General features: G+C 38.0%; 1 protein-coding gene across 5 annotated transcripts in view; it reads right to left on the bottom strand.

Moving 5' to 3' along the window:
• USP22 (ubiquitin specific peptidase 22) overlaps positions 1-16,993 on the bottom strand; it is a 112,587-nt gene that overhangs the window by 81,143 nt on the left and 14,451 nt on the right. The window contains exon 2 of one of the 5 annotated variants that reach the window (XM_069810375.1): positions 10,193-10,273. The exons of 3 other annotated variants lie outside the window; for them this stretch is intronic. The gene's annotated coding sequence lies outside the window, so the exon portion shown is untranslated. Of the gene's footprint in view, positions 1-5,304; positions 5,325-10,192; positions 10,274-16,993 lie in introns of those variants that run through there. One more of the 5 variants, XM_069810374.1, reaches the window with a different exon arrangement.

The following is a 16,993-nucleotide window of genomic DNA, read 5'->3' as shown; positions in this document are numbered from 1 at the left end:
GGTATGCTCTTGGGAAGTTTGCCATACTACTTTGATGGAAATACTCTAGATAGCATCCTTTCAGAAAGAAAAGAAAAAAGAAACTTCAGGATACGTAGGATCAAAGCCCTAACAAGTTCTACAGCCTCATTAAGAAAAGCACAGATATTTCAGCTATCTTTTCTTTAACTACTCTAAGATGTCCATAAAAAAATGTGAACTTAATTAGTCCACATCAAAGTCAAAGCAATTCTGCTAGTAGGAAAGATGGATGGGATGATGCTACAGCACAGATTCTCTGTGGCATGACTTATTTATGAGACAAATACTCTCAGCAGAAAAGGAGACTAGTCGAAAATGAGCAGCAAGAGTGACAGAGTGCATCTATTAGTGACTATTTGTTTTATTTTAAAAACAAACAATGCTGCACTAAATAGGGTAGATCCATTGTTGAGCCTAACCAAAAAGCATTAGTCTGGCAGAAAACATTTCTGCTTTTAAAAGCTTCCTATGAGTTATGCACCATTCTGTCAAGACTTTAAGAGTTATTATACACGACATTTTTATATTTACTGTAGCAAAGCAAGCCAACTGGTAGGACAGAAATTAACCCCGTTACTTACAACTTTTCTGACAATTGTGGGTTTCAATGATGATACGTGTAACAAACAAATAAGGCATACAAGCCAAACTCTCTTCTTGCCATAAGAATAAAACTTCCTCTTTGTCTAATAGGAGCTGAAGACAAGTTCTAGTCCCCTCACAGTGCCTACAAGAAAAACCATTACAAAAGAATGAAATAAACTTCCCTTTTGGTTTTACAAGAGCTATACAGAACATTTGCTGATTCTCCTTCCAAAGACCTATTTGCCCAAAGCATCACAAACCATTCCCAAGAAGCAAGATCATTCCCCCTTAAAAATATGCCAGAAAAATGTGCTGACACAGAAAAGACCATTAACCCATACACACTAGCCTTCATCACAGAACAAGTGCATCCTCTAAAATTACACAGCAAGCCTTTCAGAGAAAGTCAGAACATTCACAGGGCCTCAAACAACAGTGCTTTCACTAGCATGAAGCATAAAATGGAACTATAATGGACAAACTAGAAATTTTGCTTGTCTAGTTCCACTTACGATATTAAGACATCAGCATCTGAGGACATATTTATGTTCACCTGGCTGTACATGTACAGGAATAGTCTAAGCCAACTAGCACATTACTGCCTAGGAACATCCAGAGAATGAAAGCAAATTCTCAATATGCTTGCACAGAACATGCTTTGACAGCTAGTAAGCTGAAGCTTACTATTTTCTCATACCTCAGTACAAAACAAATTAATAATTCATTTTACTAGAGCAAAATAAGAGGTCTTTCATTCACCGGAAAACATTCAAGCAAATTCACAAACCTAAAGATATGGAGATAAGACAGAGGTGGTCAGAACTGCAGTTCATCCTCTAGAAGATTTTAAGATTTAGACAGATGGATATTCTAAACTCTACAGACATGCAAGTCAGCTTAGAAAAACTGTTATTAAAGCAATATGAACACAAAATACCTTGTGGAAGAGAAAAGGAGTTTGAATTTCTCACACTAAAACTGGTAAGATGAATGAAAGCATCTTCAGAAAAAAAACCCTGGGAAATAAGCATTCTCATAATAAATTTATTTCTGTATCCATTTCCATTTAAAGAGTTCACAAATTGCTGCAGTCTCACAGAGTAATCATTAATCACAGTGTGTGCAGGAAGGTGGGTGATAGTTTCTTAGCAAAGAGCTTCTGCCTTTTTACATAGGACATAGAGCCAATTATTATGTTTTAATACTTCATGCTGCATTTGGAACATTAACTTGTTTTGCAAAATAAGTTCATTTTACCTGCCTCTCAAAGGAATGAATTGGGATGAGGGGTGCAGTTAAAATTGTTACTGCCTCTCAGGATCAGGACACATGAAATTCTAGTTCCTGATGTTCAGGCGGGCTTGGGGAAGACTGGGTTTCTAAGTAGAGAAATTTGGAATCCCCTAAATGGAATCAAGAAGCAACCAAAAAACCCTCCAACCTGCCCGCCCCCTCCCCCCAAAGAAACAAAGAACACCCCCAAAACCCAACACAAAATAAAAATACATCACAATCCATTCTCAATTTGGCACTTCACTCAGACTCAGTTCTTGAAGCTGAGTTTAGAGCATCTTGTCCACACATTAACAAAAAACCCGCTGCCATAACAAATACTTGCCTTTTTTGTAGAAACATGGAACTACAAGGTTTCAGCTGTCTGCTCCCTTCCCTCCCGCCACCTCCAAGATACTACCAAGCACTTTGTTAATTATCACAAAGCCAACCTTCCATTAAGACCGAAAAGAGCATTTTAAGTTTGTAACCTTACCTAGAGTTGTGTTTAAACTGTATGTCCAGCATAATATATAATCTTTGTATTTTGTGGTTGAAATCTCTATTCTTCCAATACTATAGAACTTCAAATACACACTGGCAGCATATTCAAAAAAAAGCAAGGACACCATTTCTTGATGGTTTCAGAGTGCTACTGAAAAGCTACGATAGCAATCCTTGGACAGGTTTAATACTGTAAAGGTCATAGTGGCTGTGATGCACTTTCTGAATTTCCATCACTGATGTCAGGACTATTAAAGACATGACTTTTAAATTTTTATTTTTTTTTTAACCAAGTTTCAGTTATAATGCTGAAACCTTCCACTGAGAAGTGTAGGATGACAACGTTGCAGAAGTTCTCATTTCTTTCCTCTTTTTATTTTGGCTACAGCTAAATGAGATCTCCTTCTCATACTCTTTTTTTTTTTTTCCAGCAATATCCAATGACTCAACAATATTTTGTTGGTTTTTTTAATGTGCCAAACAATAGCATTAAGTAAAAATCCATATATTCCCTTCTCACAGATGCCTGTAAGCCATTAACAGATTACATTTCATGTATTAGTGTCATTGCTTTGTTCAGAAGACCTAAACAAATTTCTGAATCAAGATTTTTAAATCAAGTGCAAAAAAATTAATCTTGATATTTTTAATACATTACTAAAAAGAGCGCTGTTAGGAAAAAAAGTGGGGTGGGTTTTTTTTCAGTCACATGGAAAAGTCTGCCCTTCTTTAACAGTGTAATTACAAATGCAATTATTTATATCTTTTTGAGGTGTCATTATCAGCAGTTTTGACTTCAGGAAATTTACTTTGATTCTGATCAGTCACAGTTTAATAAACATGAGGCAAACCTGTAAGTGAATGGAGTTGACATCTAGGCCCTAAATCTGTCCACTGACATTTGTGTAAAGGGAAAAAAAGGTCTAGAGCCTCACTGCAACGCAATTCTTTGAAGAGCAACATGGAGAACCATCAAATAGATTCAAATCTTCATCTTGACCCAGCTCAGACTGCTTGCCTACAATGAATATGAGAACAGGAGAGCATTTACGTGTAGGTCAGATGCCACTCACCCTAGCAGCAAAGGGAGAAGCTTCTACTCACAGCAGCTTTAAAGTACATGAATTCACTAGAAGAAAAGAGTCTGTCCTTACTACTGCGACAATAAATATCCAAACAGGGTTAAAGGGGGTGGAGGAGTGGGTGTTTTTATTATTGTCCTTGTGGGGGGGGTTTATTTAACTTCCAAGCAGCTGCTGCATCTTATTAAAAAAAAACAAAACAAACTCCTCTGGTACCTAACAGCAGAGTGGGAAGTGGCCAGAGCTTTGTATATTTGACTGGTACTATGAATGTGAAAAATTTTCATATTCAGCAATAAAGCCAGAGAAGAGGCAAGCCTACATCTCTCATCCGTGCTTACGATTGCACTGAGTGTGGCAACTGCAGCTGTAAACCAGGGCCAGGCACGGACAGTCTGGAGGAGAAAAAAAAGGAAGAAGGGTGCACAGCCCAAACTGACAGTGAAAGGGGCTGAGGAGCTGAGGGGAACTGTGCCAGAACCCAAACTGTTGCTGTCATCCACAAGGCTGAAGAGGCAGAAGTAGAGAAGCAGCACTACCTGAAACAGCACTGAAGATGATGTAGCACTAGCCTCGTAGCTAAAGCTCTGCATCTCCTGAGACTGAAGCCCATGTTACAGTAATGCATCTTTACAGGTATCAGCCACAGTAAGCCTTTGTCTAGAGCGAAGGACATACAACCCAACAGTCCCAAAATCTGTGAGCATCACAGAAGATAAAGACGCATTCCTTTTCCCATTGGCAAATGCTTTTCTAACAAGAAAACGTCTCGCATCACTCAACTACAAAAACTGGAGACAAGAAGAGAAGGGGGCATAAGAACAAAAACATTTTTAATTTCCACAAATACATGAAGAACAATCTTGCAGCAACCATTCCAGTATCACTGTTGTAGACTCATAAATAGTGATTCATGACTATTTTGAAATAGAATTTCTATTCCACACTTAATCAATCTTCTAACATTTATTCTGTTCATTCATAATTTGGACCAAACCAGAAAGACAAGTGGCTAAATTTCAGGGAGTTTGAGTATTTGGAACTTTTGTCAACTTCAAAGGTAGCTGTAAGACTGCAGCAACCCTGAAAATTAACCCATCAGTGGACTCCAGCTAAATGCTACCTGTTGACAGCATATATAGTCTCCTACAGCAAAAGATATGAAGATTTAACAAGAATATTTTGTGCTGACCAGCCAGACCCTGCTCTCTTCACTTGTCTTCTGTATTTCAGAAAGGAAGTGCTAAACCATTAACTCAATATAAATATTCCCTTCAACAAAGGCTGATCACTTGAGTTCAGCACCATTTACATGCCACCAGTGTTATTTCCACATCTTCCTTCTGAGCAGGCTGCTTGATTATGTAATGCTGCACATTGAAAACAAAAATTAGTAGATTATAGTGTTTGGTTTCATTTATGGACATTGTGCTTGGTTTGTCATTTAATGCAAAAAGTGTTAGTTCAATTTAAAGCATGGATATAAAAATTAGTTAAGACAAAACAAATACAGACTGCAGCAGCCAGCTGGGCTCAATGGCTAGGAAAGCTTATTAGGCAAAGCACATGCTTTTCAGCTAGAACACACCTCTGCATTCCCAAAAGAAATCCCAGCAGGACAGCAAACTTTCGCAACACAGGGATAAGAAAAGCAAGCAGAAAAATTCCCAGGCTGTTAATTACAGTGAAGGCCTATTTCATAATATCAACAACAGATCTTTCCTCCTATTTTCCTTGATCTTTAAAGGACAGAATAAAACAAAAACAAGGCACCTCCACTTTTGCCATTTTGCTAGCCATGTTTTAAAGAGAAGCCTGTCTCTAGAAAAGCTTCACCTACCCTCTACTGTTCCAAAGGAAGATGTTGGAAGGGCTGCAGAAGAAAGGGTGAAAATACAATTAAGTGCAGGTAACATTACTTTCAGGACCTAAACCATCCCCTCCTTCCTTGCTATCAAGCACGAAAGCATACCCAGAGCCATAAGCATTATACAATCTGTCTGTGTAAATACCAGTCTCTTTCTGAATTAATTAGGTTTCATAAAATTCTAATACCCCTATTAAAATATGAAAGATGGAAAGGAAGAAGACATTTCAGACAAAGTGTTATCCAATCTTGGTGAGATAAAAACCAATCCACCCTCATGCTACCAAATACTGCACTTGCTAAGCCTCCTTTAAAGTACCTTCAGAACAGAGTGAAAAGTAAAAAAAAAAAACAAAAACAAAAACAAACAAACAAACAGAAAAAAACACCAAAAAAACTCCCAACCACCACACACACCAAAACAAACAAAAAACTGTAACAACACAACACTTTTATGGGGTAAAGACTTATCTGACAAAGCAACTGGGGAGTTCTGAGAACCATTTCTGGCCGCCAGCTCCAAACAATTGTTAGCCACCTTCTGAAAACAACACACCTTTTACTTAAGTAACTGAAAAGCTGAGGCTAACAACTTAAAAAAAAAAATCCTAAAACTATTCCAGTTCTTGAAACTACTCAGAGTTCTGCAGAACAGGAACTGTCAAGACAGAATGCTTTCGACACAATGCCATTTTTTCATTCCACAATGCATCTTTTTGACAATACTTCAGAACGCATAATACGCACATTGCTTCACATTCTCACAACAGAACGCTCTTTAAATTAAAATACTGGAACTGAAGTTATGAGACAGCAAAGAAAAACGTTTAAAGGTGCCAAAGAACATCTTAAAGCTATATAAAAAAAAGCTTATAAATATCAGCGAAAGACAGAGACCTGGTTTTAAAAAGAAATGCAAATGGATTCACCTTCAGCAGTTTCAACTACTGCCATTATACATGTCAGATCAGTGGAAGTATTCAAAACACAATACTCTCACCTTTCAGATGCTCTACTAGCCGTTATGTCTGTGCCCTGTAAGCAAGAAAAAGTAACATGCTACATAACGCATAACATTTTCCACTTCTTTTTTGGTGAAGACATTAAGATTTCTATTAAAGATTTAATTTTGTCCACTGCCAGAGAGCTAGAAGAACAGTACTTTGATGTAGAAGACAATTTGCCTGTCAAAGTTAATAAATTACTCCAGTTATTCGTTGATTAATTGCACAGAAATTAAGAATGCAGAGAAAAGGTTCTCTAATAAAGGCGAAATTTTTCAGAAAGTTTGCAGGCAAGTTCAAGTGTTTTTCATCAGTCCTGTGAATCCGTGCCTGGGCATTTCTTTCTCAGTAATGAAATAATTCTTGGAATTAAAGTGCCAAAAGACTTAATCAGGGCAGGATTTCCTGACATCCTGTTTCCCATAATCAAGTGGTGGCAGTGGTAACTGATGAGGGAAATGGAGGAACACTACTACCTACATGCATTTAGCCCAAGATCTGCATTAGGACTCCCCAGTTCACCAATCCCAGGTAAAACTTATCTCCTAAGAAAAATGAAGAAAAGATTTGTCAAATATTCATACTCTACACGACCCTTTGGACAAGTGTTTTTGCATAGCAAACTCATCACTATAGTTTTGCTAGAGAAAAGTCAAATGATGACACTAAAAAGAGACAGGAGAAAAAAAATTCATGTAGTGGATGGCTCAGGAATGCTATGAAGAGAGGGGGAGAACAGAACTCTAGTGAATGTGACAACTTCTTAGGTATCACTATTGCAGGCAACTTCCTTTAGCACTTGGTACAAGACACATGAAGTATATATAAAAGCTGTTCTGTGCAGCGTCCAACTACAACAACATTGAAATATGCAAGCATTTAGTGCAGCTAAAGTTCATTTCACCATTCATGTAAAGATTCATCTTCTGTTTTACTGAAGACATATAGTTTGTCCTCTAAACTTTAAACTATTTAATGAAAACAAAGACAGTAACCCCCCCAAATAACATCCATGGTAACAAGTAAGCAGGAATAGCTATTTGTACATATCCCTTCAAATTCTGTAAACCATCTCAGTTTTTGTTTCAAGAAAAAAGCCCATTATTTTCCTCTCTATAACTTGCAAAACAGGAGTATTGCAAATAAGATCAAAACTGTTTCAGCCCACTTCATTCATGTCTCCTTTTTCCTTCACTGGCTTTTGGGAAACTGCATTTTGAAAACTATCCCATACATACGAATCTTCCTTGTCAAATGAATATACAACTTACATACATGTACATATACACACATATACACACAAACATACACATATATGTGTGTTTAAGAAGTGTAACCATTCTACTCAGAAGACAGAAAAGGGAATTTGAATCTCAATTTCCTGTAAAGATGGTTTCAGGATGGACTTTTATGTACTCTTAACACCGAGTACAAATTTAGCTCCAGGAAGCCACTGAAAATTTTCAATTAAAAAAAATATCTGAACACAGGTACAGTTTGTATGGTAGGAAAAGACATGGTTTTTGTAGAGGCCTTGCTCTATTTACGTCTGCTTATATTAATGCCATAGACATTCAGCAGTTAGCATCACACACTTGGACAGAAGCATATCGGTTTCTGTAAGAGCAGAGAGACCATTAAAAGGAGATAAAGGCACAAGGAGAAACTGCAAGACATTCATCAGTTACAGCAAGTGTTCTGGAGCACATGTACCTAACAAATTAGTAGCATTTTAGTAATAACATTGCCTGCAGAAGATGCCTGAAAGAAGGGAAGAAGATAGTCTGCTTATGCATTACAAGTGATTGCCAGCAACTACTCATGCACATGCCATAGATTCATTCAGACAAGACAGTCAGAACTACAGTTACTGTCACATTTGTCAAGCATAAAAAGACATAACTTAGATTCTACCTGACATTAGCAAATACTGGGCCCACAGCATGTCCATTAACACTAATAATTAAGGTAAGTAATGTTTCATTTACCAAGAGAGCATCTGTACAGCAAAGCTGCAGACTGCTTTCACAAAAAAATTACTCAGATATAATTTACAGTTTATCTTACCAGAAAAGTTTAACAGTACTTGGGTGGACACGCATTTTCATGTAAAGCAGAACACAGAAGAGACAATTTCAGTTGTATAAATATCATAATTGTGTGATTTAAATAATCTATTTGGAAAGCAAAAATCATAGATTTGAGGACTCCCAACCAAAAAAAAAGACGTAATTCAAAATTGGAACATGCATTGGTGGGTTTAACTCCTATAGCAAACATGATTGAGCTACTTGCAGATAGCAAACATGATTGAGCTACTTGCAGACACCAGTTGTGACAAAATCAAATCATCTTTTTTGATCATCCAAACAGAGACTGCATCTCTGGCATCTACAAAGCCAGACTGGGCCATAGTCAGGGACCTTGTAATTCTGTTTAATGGAACCTCACTAACATGGCTGCCACGATTCAGACAAGAAAAGTCTTCTCTTTGAGAGCTAAACTCCCATAGTCTAAGGATAAAGCAGAACCCGCTGTTTCTCAGGACACTTGCTCGAGGACAGCAGAGCTTACTCAGAGCTGTGAAGGAAATACCTGCTAGAGTCTGAAAACAGGACAGGAAAGCAATATCCAAGCAGCCTTCCAAGTACAGCTTCAGATTTGACACAATGCTCCAAAACAGATGGGAAAAGAAGGTTCCAGCATTCACGTACATAGAAAAAGATTACTGCCCTGTCTACGGTAGAAAATACTGACATCTTGATGACAATCCTAAAATATGGGGGTCATGCACGTGTGGAGTTAGTTACACCAACATCAGTGTAACTATTCTGTGTATCAACGTAAAACTGCCTGCAGTACGAGATTTTAACAAAACATTGAATTGAAAACCAGAAACAAAGCCAGATCACCAGATCTTTTAAATTCTCAAAAAAACCCAGAAAGCATTACTGGAAAAAAAAGCAGTAGCTGCAAAGCCTCACAATCCACTGTGCAAACAAGTTGCTCTGTTCTTTGGTTTAGAACGTAAGGTGGTCACCTGAAACAGAAGGGCTTTTACAGTTCATACAGAAATTATTCCTGGACTAGCTCAACACTTCTCCCTGGGGCACAGCTCTTTGAACATCAGTTGTTCAAACTCGCAGGTCAGTATATAAACAAAAGAGGTAAGCGAAATCCTGTTTCTTTGCAAGGGGCCTGATGGGGAGTGCTAGGTAAAGAGGAGGAGGAAGAGAAAGCAGTCCTATACAGATGAATTCCAGTTACCTAAGACTGCTGGGCAAGCAGATAATGGGTTGAAATAACCAGAAGTCCATTTAGAGATAAGAAATCATTCTGCAGTTCTTCAGAGAAGGGATTACTACCACTCGGGATTTGCAAGCATTACAAGATGGTCAGCTGCAACACCTTGAAATACAGATTTGCTATGTCTGATAAATATTCAAAATACAGTCCATCCTCACAGCCATTGCACTGCACATACAGTACAAAACAGGGGTTTGAAGAATTTACAACAAACCCTCCATTATTTTAGTCCCAAATTAACTAAAAAAGTGGGTCCTTTCACATTTTACTTATTGGTCAGACTTCACCTCTAACAGTCAACATAATAATGAAGATTTTTGCAAACTTAAAGCTGACTGAAACATTACAAGAACAGGCCTGGAAAGATTGCCCACCTCCTTTGTGTTGTTTTTTTTCTAACACATTTTTGAAAGAGACTGAAGAGCAGTGCTCTACAGTAGTGACAATCTTTCACCAATGGCCACTATTTCCATCGTTCTTCAACAAGACTCCTGGGGAGGGAGCAGAGGAATGGTGTATGCGTTTACAAGAATGCCATCGTCTCCATTCACCTGTTCTTTGTGGCAGTTTCATCTTTCCATCTTTCCAGCAAAAGAAGATACTCCCTCTCCTTGGGCAGCTAGATTCTGCTTCTACTGAGGAAAAAAAAAAGTCAGAAACAGCAGCTATTTCAAGGGATAGCAGTTCTTTATTCCCAAGGTTTTCTGCAGCAATTTTGCTGCCAATTATTCTCTTAGAGAACGGGGGGGGGAGGGGGGGGGGGAATTCAGAGGAACCACTAATACTGTACATAATTAAAAGAACTGCTAAATTCCTCTTTTAATCAAACAAGAGGAGACAGGAACACTGATAGCCATGCACATCCAAAGAAATTACCAAAAAAAAAAAGATAAAGGCAAAAAAAGTTCTGCATGTGGTCTAGCTGTGCTGCTCTGACAAAAAACAGCAGAACTTGAATCCTCTTTAATTGATCGTTAAATTAGCGAACCTGATCCTTAAAAAAGCAAAGAACAAATTCTGTACTATACTGGATACCACACACCTTGAAGCATCTCATATTACCATTCTCCACTTTTCCTTCCAAGGTTAAGCAAATTACCATTGACTATATATGTGGATTAATATATATACACACACACGAAAAACCCTAATTAAAGTAAAAAAATCCATGGCAATGATATTCTGTGCAATGAAATTAAGTATTAAAACCTCAAAATTCAAACTGAGACTTTAAAAAGTTAAACTTTGGAAACAGATTTATATTGGCCAAAAAAAACCCTGAGCTCTACCCAACAGCAACATCACAAAAAAGAAATAAGTGGTCTTACAGGCTTCTAAATACCAAAACACATTTTCTCATCACACAGTTCTGGTCTCTAATGATATGATATCAAGTTAAATAGGAGTCTACCATGAGACACTTGGATTGAAATGAGAAATATATTATTTGCATTTTTAGTAAAACAATATGCATGAAGTCACTGTATGATTAACACTAGTAAAACGGAACAGTGACTGTTCAGTGTAGCAGTACTTAATAACTGAACACAGACTGACTAGAACAACCTAAGTGACATTTTTCTTCTTTTATGGTTAAGATAATACTGTGGAGAAGGGGAAAGCCTTACCAAAAGTAACTACTAAACCACCCATTACATGTATTTTTGGACTATATTTTTTTTCTATTAATCACCTACAGATACATATACATCTACATATAAAACACCAATTCAACGTCAGACACTGCCTGATAGACAAGACAGAATGGTGCAAAAAGTGTAACGAAGCACAGGCTTAAAGAACCAACCACACACTTCAAACACAGAGACTGCTAGCAAAACTAATAAAATTAATGCTTTGTTTGTTGATCATACATGAATTACAATTACAGTTTTATTGTTATGTATTTTGTTCAAATATACCCCAGTGTACCTTGGCACAAATCTATGCTTCAAAAATCAACAAAGTAATTAGAAAAGCTGTAGAAAATTAGTGCATTGAGTGCTATTTCCATAATTTCTCCTAAGAAATGATTAACAGACATTAGATACCATGAGCAGTGCTTTTGAGGGACTTAAGAGTATACTCATTTAGTTTTCCAATTTAAAAAAAAGTAACACTTCCAACTGGCTTACCATCAGCCCATGTAATGTTACTTCAAGATTCTCTCTAAAAAGAAGGAATGGTGGTAAAATCAAGAAATCTCACGTGCTACTACAGCACAAAAGTGACAGGTTCTTGGTTTTCAGACTGATAGAAAAATTTTCTTTTGTTAAGTGGTTTTAAATTTGAATTTCAATACATGCATGCACCAACAGAGAAAGTTATCAGTTAGGTTTAACATGCAACTACACACACTTTGCACAGAATTTAAGCATTTAAAAGAAATACAAAAAAGCAACAAGGTCCATCCACATTAAAAAGCTGTGTTCATGCAAACAGGGAGGCTAAGTCAATACAACTATGCTGACATTATAATGTCCTTTGGGGAAATGAAACTTGGCCAACAGTGTCTGCACCAAGGCCTCATGTTAGCAATCATGGTCGAGAGAACACGTTGCTGGGATGGACAGAATCAGCTATATCACCAAAACCCACTCTGACAGAATCAAGCCAAAATTGTATTTCACCTCTGAGATACGAAGGGATAGTTACACTGGAACAGTACTCTGGCTTGTCTAAGCTGTTTGAGTAGCCAGTTACTAGAGTTACTTCCCTGGTGTATCCTCACTGCTTACACCAGAGGTTTCCTGAACTGTCTGTATTATGACACACTCTTCCTCCATCATCTCCCCACCCAAAACAAGAGGTTTTGCTTCTAACTCTTCTGCCTTCCCTCACTTTGCATTAGATGTTGTATGGGCTTCCATCTCTCATTATTTTCGGTTTACTAACTTTCCACACAGAAACCGCGAAGTTTTTTTGTTGTGCTAGAAGGTAATAATTGATATCAAGTGGATGTAAGCAGAAGACTTGAATTGCAGAGAAGCCTGAACAAGCCAAAGGACAGATGGCATGGGTTCTGTGTGTCCTCCTTCCCTTCTCAGTTTCAGTTCTCTCCCCAAATCAACATGGATGGTCTGCTGTATCCACAGCTTCCCCTTAAGCAGGGAATCCATCTGATGCAATCTCAAAAGTTACCACATTGCATTCCAACAGGGAAACATCATCAAAAGGTAGGACTTCGCAAGCTCTGCCCCAAAGCTGCAAATGACTGAGGTCTGAAATCAATCAGTTCAAGCAAATAGATAAGCTTAATGCTTCTTGTCTCCCAACTGAACAATTGAATTTGGGAGGGGGGAACGGCTGCTTTGGACTTGAAGATCTCAAACTGCAGTCTCACTGGGAAAGAGACAACTAGGATACTTATTATTGGCTTTCCTTGTTCTTCCCCATACTAGAGGAACATTAGCAGTTTTCAGAAACTCTTAATTATTTATTGCTCCCAGCATACTAACAAACATTCTTTGGCAGATGAGGTGTACTTTTTAGTATGCTCTTCCATTGATCTAGCTCACCCCTGTTTCCAAAACTAAGATAGACTTAATAACACTTTCTGCTGGTTAGGGCATTAGCTGGTATACTAACAGCTCATTAAAGCTCCAGACCCCTTATCAAAGTTAACATAATAGCAGAAGTTTGCACATGCTTGGAATTGGTAAAAAAAAAAAAAAAAAAATTATTTGCTATTAAAAATAACCACAGTGCAATCTGCATTTTACTAAGAACTGAGAACTCATCTTGCAATTTGTTCTAAACAAATCCTTGTTTTTACACTCACAGAAATGGTACCAGTAATAAATTCAACATCTATAACGCACACAGCAAGACAGATTCAGCCTCAATCTATCATTTACTCATACATGCCAGTGGAGGCCAGAAATAAAACCGAGAACTCAACCTTTCTCTAGTCAGCTCTGAAGAGCTGTGCGGGCTACCCCAGCAGCAGGATAAAGTTGTCTAGGCTCTTAAAGCCCCTGTATATGGAAAAATGAAACGCTAATACATATGCACAAACTACAGCATTGGGATGGGGGTGACAAGGGAAAACATGGGAGTGAGGGAGAAAGTGAATTACTAAGTCTTTTTACCTGAGCAAAAACCAGAACTGCCTTGGCATATTTCACTTGAAAAACCAGTTAAGAGCTTGAAGCAAAACCAGGGAATTCTTGAGGAAAGTATTACAATTGCAAATCACCAGTCATCTCGCACAGAGTAGAGCAAAAGTGTTACATGAGATCCCATGCAGATTTCTAGTTCTGATCTCTTGCTTTGTTTCTATGGTTATAAGCATGTGCAGTGCTTTGTGGACAAATACATGGTCTTTAAGCTTTACAGTGGGATTAAAAAAATAATTTGAGAGTACCGCCTCAGGCCTTCTTGAGAGTATCTCCAGTTGCTTAAAAGCTATCCCTGCCAAGTAAAGAGGTGGTTTACTCAGGTCTAAACGTTGTTCTTCCTAGTTCTGATTTTCAAGACAGTGTTTCCTATAATCTGGTAATGCAAATAATTGAGGCACAAAGAATGAAAAGTAGGGAAGACTGCGTGAAACACAATTTGGGTGACACTAGAGCAAACTTTCCAACACCACATTTCTGCCTGGATCTTGACCTATGGGAACCCATTCATAATAATGTAACTTCTACAGCAACTTCTCTTAATATATGAGAGGATAAAGTTATTGGTGACACAACGCCTAGCCATTGGACGTTATGAGATTTATGCTGGAAATACACTGGGAAAAGCATATTAGCAAGTTTATGTCTGACTAAACAGTCAATAAATCTCACTTCCCTGGTAATCAAACACCACTGTGCACAAAATGTAGTTTTTTCAGAAGCTATCCATCAAATAACTTGCATTTTTCTACAGCATGTATATGAGGGCAAATGTTAAGTTGTTCTGGGGAACCTCAGATCCTGTACCAAAAAGCCACCAATTTTCCTCTTCAGAGCTCTGCAACATCTCAGAAACAGAACAGCTACTGATGTGCTTGCAGAAGCCTTACAAGGGACAGATGTAACCAAGTAACAGTTGTGACCTGTACTCTGTGATCTGGCTTACAGTATCACCCTCCAGTGAGCCCAAATAACAAGGAGTTTGTAAGTTACAGCCATAAATTCCAGGAACAGGGGATGTATCCCTGGGCATTTTCAGCAGCACAGAGTAAAAATTTCAAGCAAGATAAAATTATAACCACCTAACCTAGCTAAAGTAGTTGTAACTAAACCAAACAGCATCTTACAGGCCAGTGCCTAGCTATGCTGGCCATTATCAAACAAGAGTTCACAAAGTTTGTTTTGAAAGAGCCTAAGTACACAGATGGCAGAAGAAGCTACAGTTCTTCACAATCAAGCCAATCTAGTCATTAGCACATGTTCTTAAGAAAACATAAAACATCCACAGCACCCAACTACTGCAATAGAACACAACTAGAACAGCAAGGGGGACACTGGTTAATTCCTTCTGAAATTCCCTCACCCTACCTTAAAAGCCTTCCTTCCTTTTTAACCTGAACACAAAACAGAACTTACCTACAAGCAAAACCAGAAAAATTAGCCACGATCAGAAGTTCATCTACCTCTTTACTAGTGCTCCACAGGAATGTGTTTCACTATGTAATACTTTTTCCTCCCTGAAGTCAGAACAGTCATAAAAAGGGGGGAGGGGAGGTTGACTGCACTAGTTCTACAGCATCTGGCTATGCAATAAGACTCTTGAAATAATTTTCTCTTGTGTAGCATATAGCCAACAAATCTGGCAAGAAGCAACTTTAAGCATGTGTTGCTGTGACAGCAATGAATTATCACCCCGGTCTGCAGCAAGATTAACACTTACAACCTTGGCATGAAGAGCAGTCTGTTCAGATACTGTGTCAGGAGTAGTGCTCCATGATCAGACTCGAAAGGGTGGGCTCACGTAAAGAAATTAAGAGCACAGAAATGCAGACGTTTGCCTAAGCTGTAAACAAACGGATAATTTCTAGGGGAAAAAGGCAGTGTACAGCCAAAGAAGGAGGAACACCAAGGGAAGCTCAAGGTATGGAAGAAAAAAAGAAGAAAAAAAAAAAAGCAGCCATTGAAAACAAGGTACTGCCTATGATAGAAGATGTGCTCCAAAGAACAGTTACACAACAAAAACTAGAAAACAGCCCACCAGATTTCTCCTGCTTAACACAAAAACATTAAAGTATCCAGTCAAACCAACCTGACATGAAATAAGCCACTCTGAAAGCCAGGTGCGAATTGCAGAAAAAAGCCATCACCGAGTCCAACCTAGGATGTTACTCACACCACGTTAAAAGATTTGACAAACTCTGTGTGTTCTACAACAGTACATGCCATTACCTGTGAGTTAAGTGGAGATTCAAAACCAGCTTTGGCCTCACTGGAAGGTCAGAGATGACATTTCTCAAAACCAACTATACTAAGGAATTCTGTTTGGCAGATTCATGGTCACCCATTCCACTTTCCCAGCTAACTGACCACAAAGAGAAGAAAACTGGAAACAAAAGCTCCTTACCACAAGTTGTTTTTTTAAAAAAAAAAAACAAAACAACAAACTGCAGAGGGAAGTGAAGAAAGCCATGAAGCTGAAGAAAACACAGTGGAATCACCTTCCTGCTTGAACACTCACCATACTTAGAACTTTTGCTTTGCAGAATTGATAGGACTGTAAAGTATGACTTCTGCTCTTTGATCTGGTTTGCTAGGAATTTTTCTAGAAATGCAGTTACGAGATTCCACCAATCATCAGCTTCACCTCTAATGCAACTTTACTTTGCTTCATGAACCAGAAGAAATGTATAATATTAATGCTTATAGAATTGATTTCACAGATTATGTGTTCTACTTCCAAGATCTTAACTTGAAGGAAATACTTTAAGAAGTTAGGCAGTGTGATTTGGAAGCATATGAGTAGGTGAGGTTAAGGGATTCAGCACTGAGGAAGACCAGGACAAAACAATTGCATCTTTTAAAAAAAAAAAAAAGAAAAGAAATCTAATTCACAAACTATTAGTAGTAGCTGGCTATAAAAGTATGTTAAAAGTGACAGGAACAGTCTAGTGGGCATCACAATCAGCATGGCTTTACATAGAACACATCTTTCTGCATGACAAAAGGAAAATTTTACAATTTCCTTGAAAAGCTTTATTTCAAACATATACCTGTAAGTAGATATAACATACCTCCAAACTCTCAAATATGAGAGAGAATTAAAAGAACAATATGTGTTGAGACTTTTGTAAGGAAGTGATTACAATTCATCTACTAGCTTGCTAGGAAATTAGCTCCAATTCCCTGAGATTCTCTGTTAAGTAAAAAGGTACCAAGAATGTTGTCTAGCAAAGA

This window comes from Haliaeetus albicilla, chromosome 22 (assembly GCF_947461875.1).
Source record: "Haliaeetus albicilla chromosome 22, bHalAlb1.1, whole genome shotgun sequence".
NCBI classification, from domain to species: domain Eukaryota; kingdom Metazoa; phylum Chordata; class Aves; order Accipitriformes; family Accipitridae; genus Haliaeetus; species Haliaeetus albicilla.
Note: the sequence above shows the minus strand (reverse complement) of the source record. Positions and strands in the feature narration are given on the sequence as shown.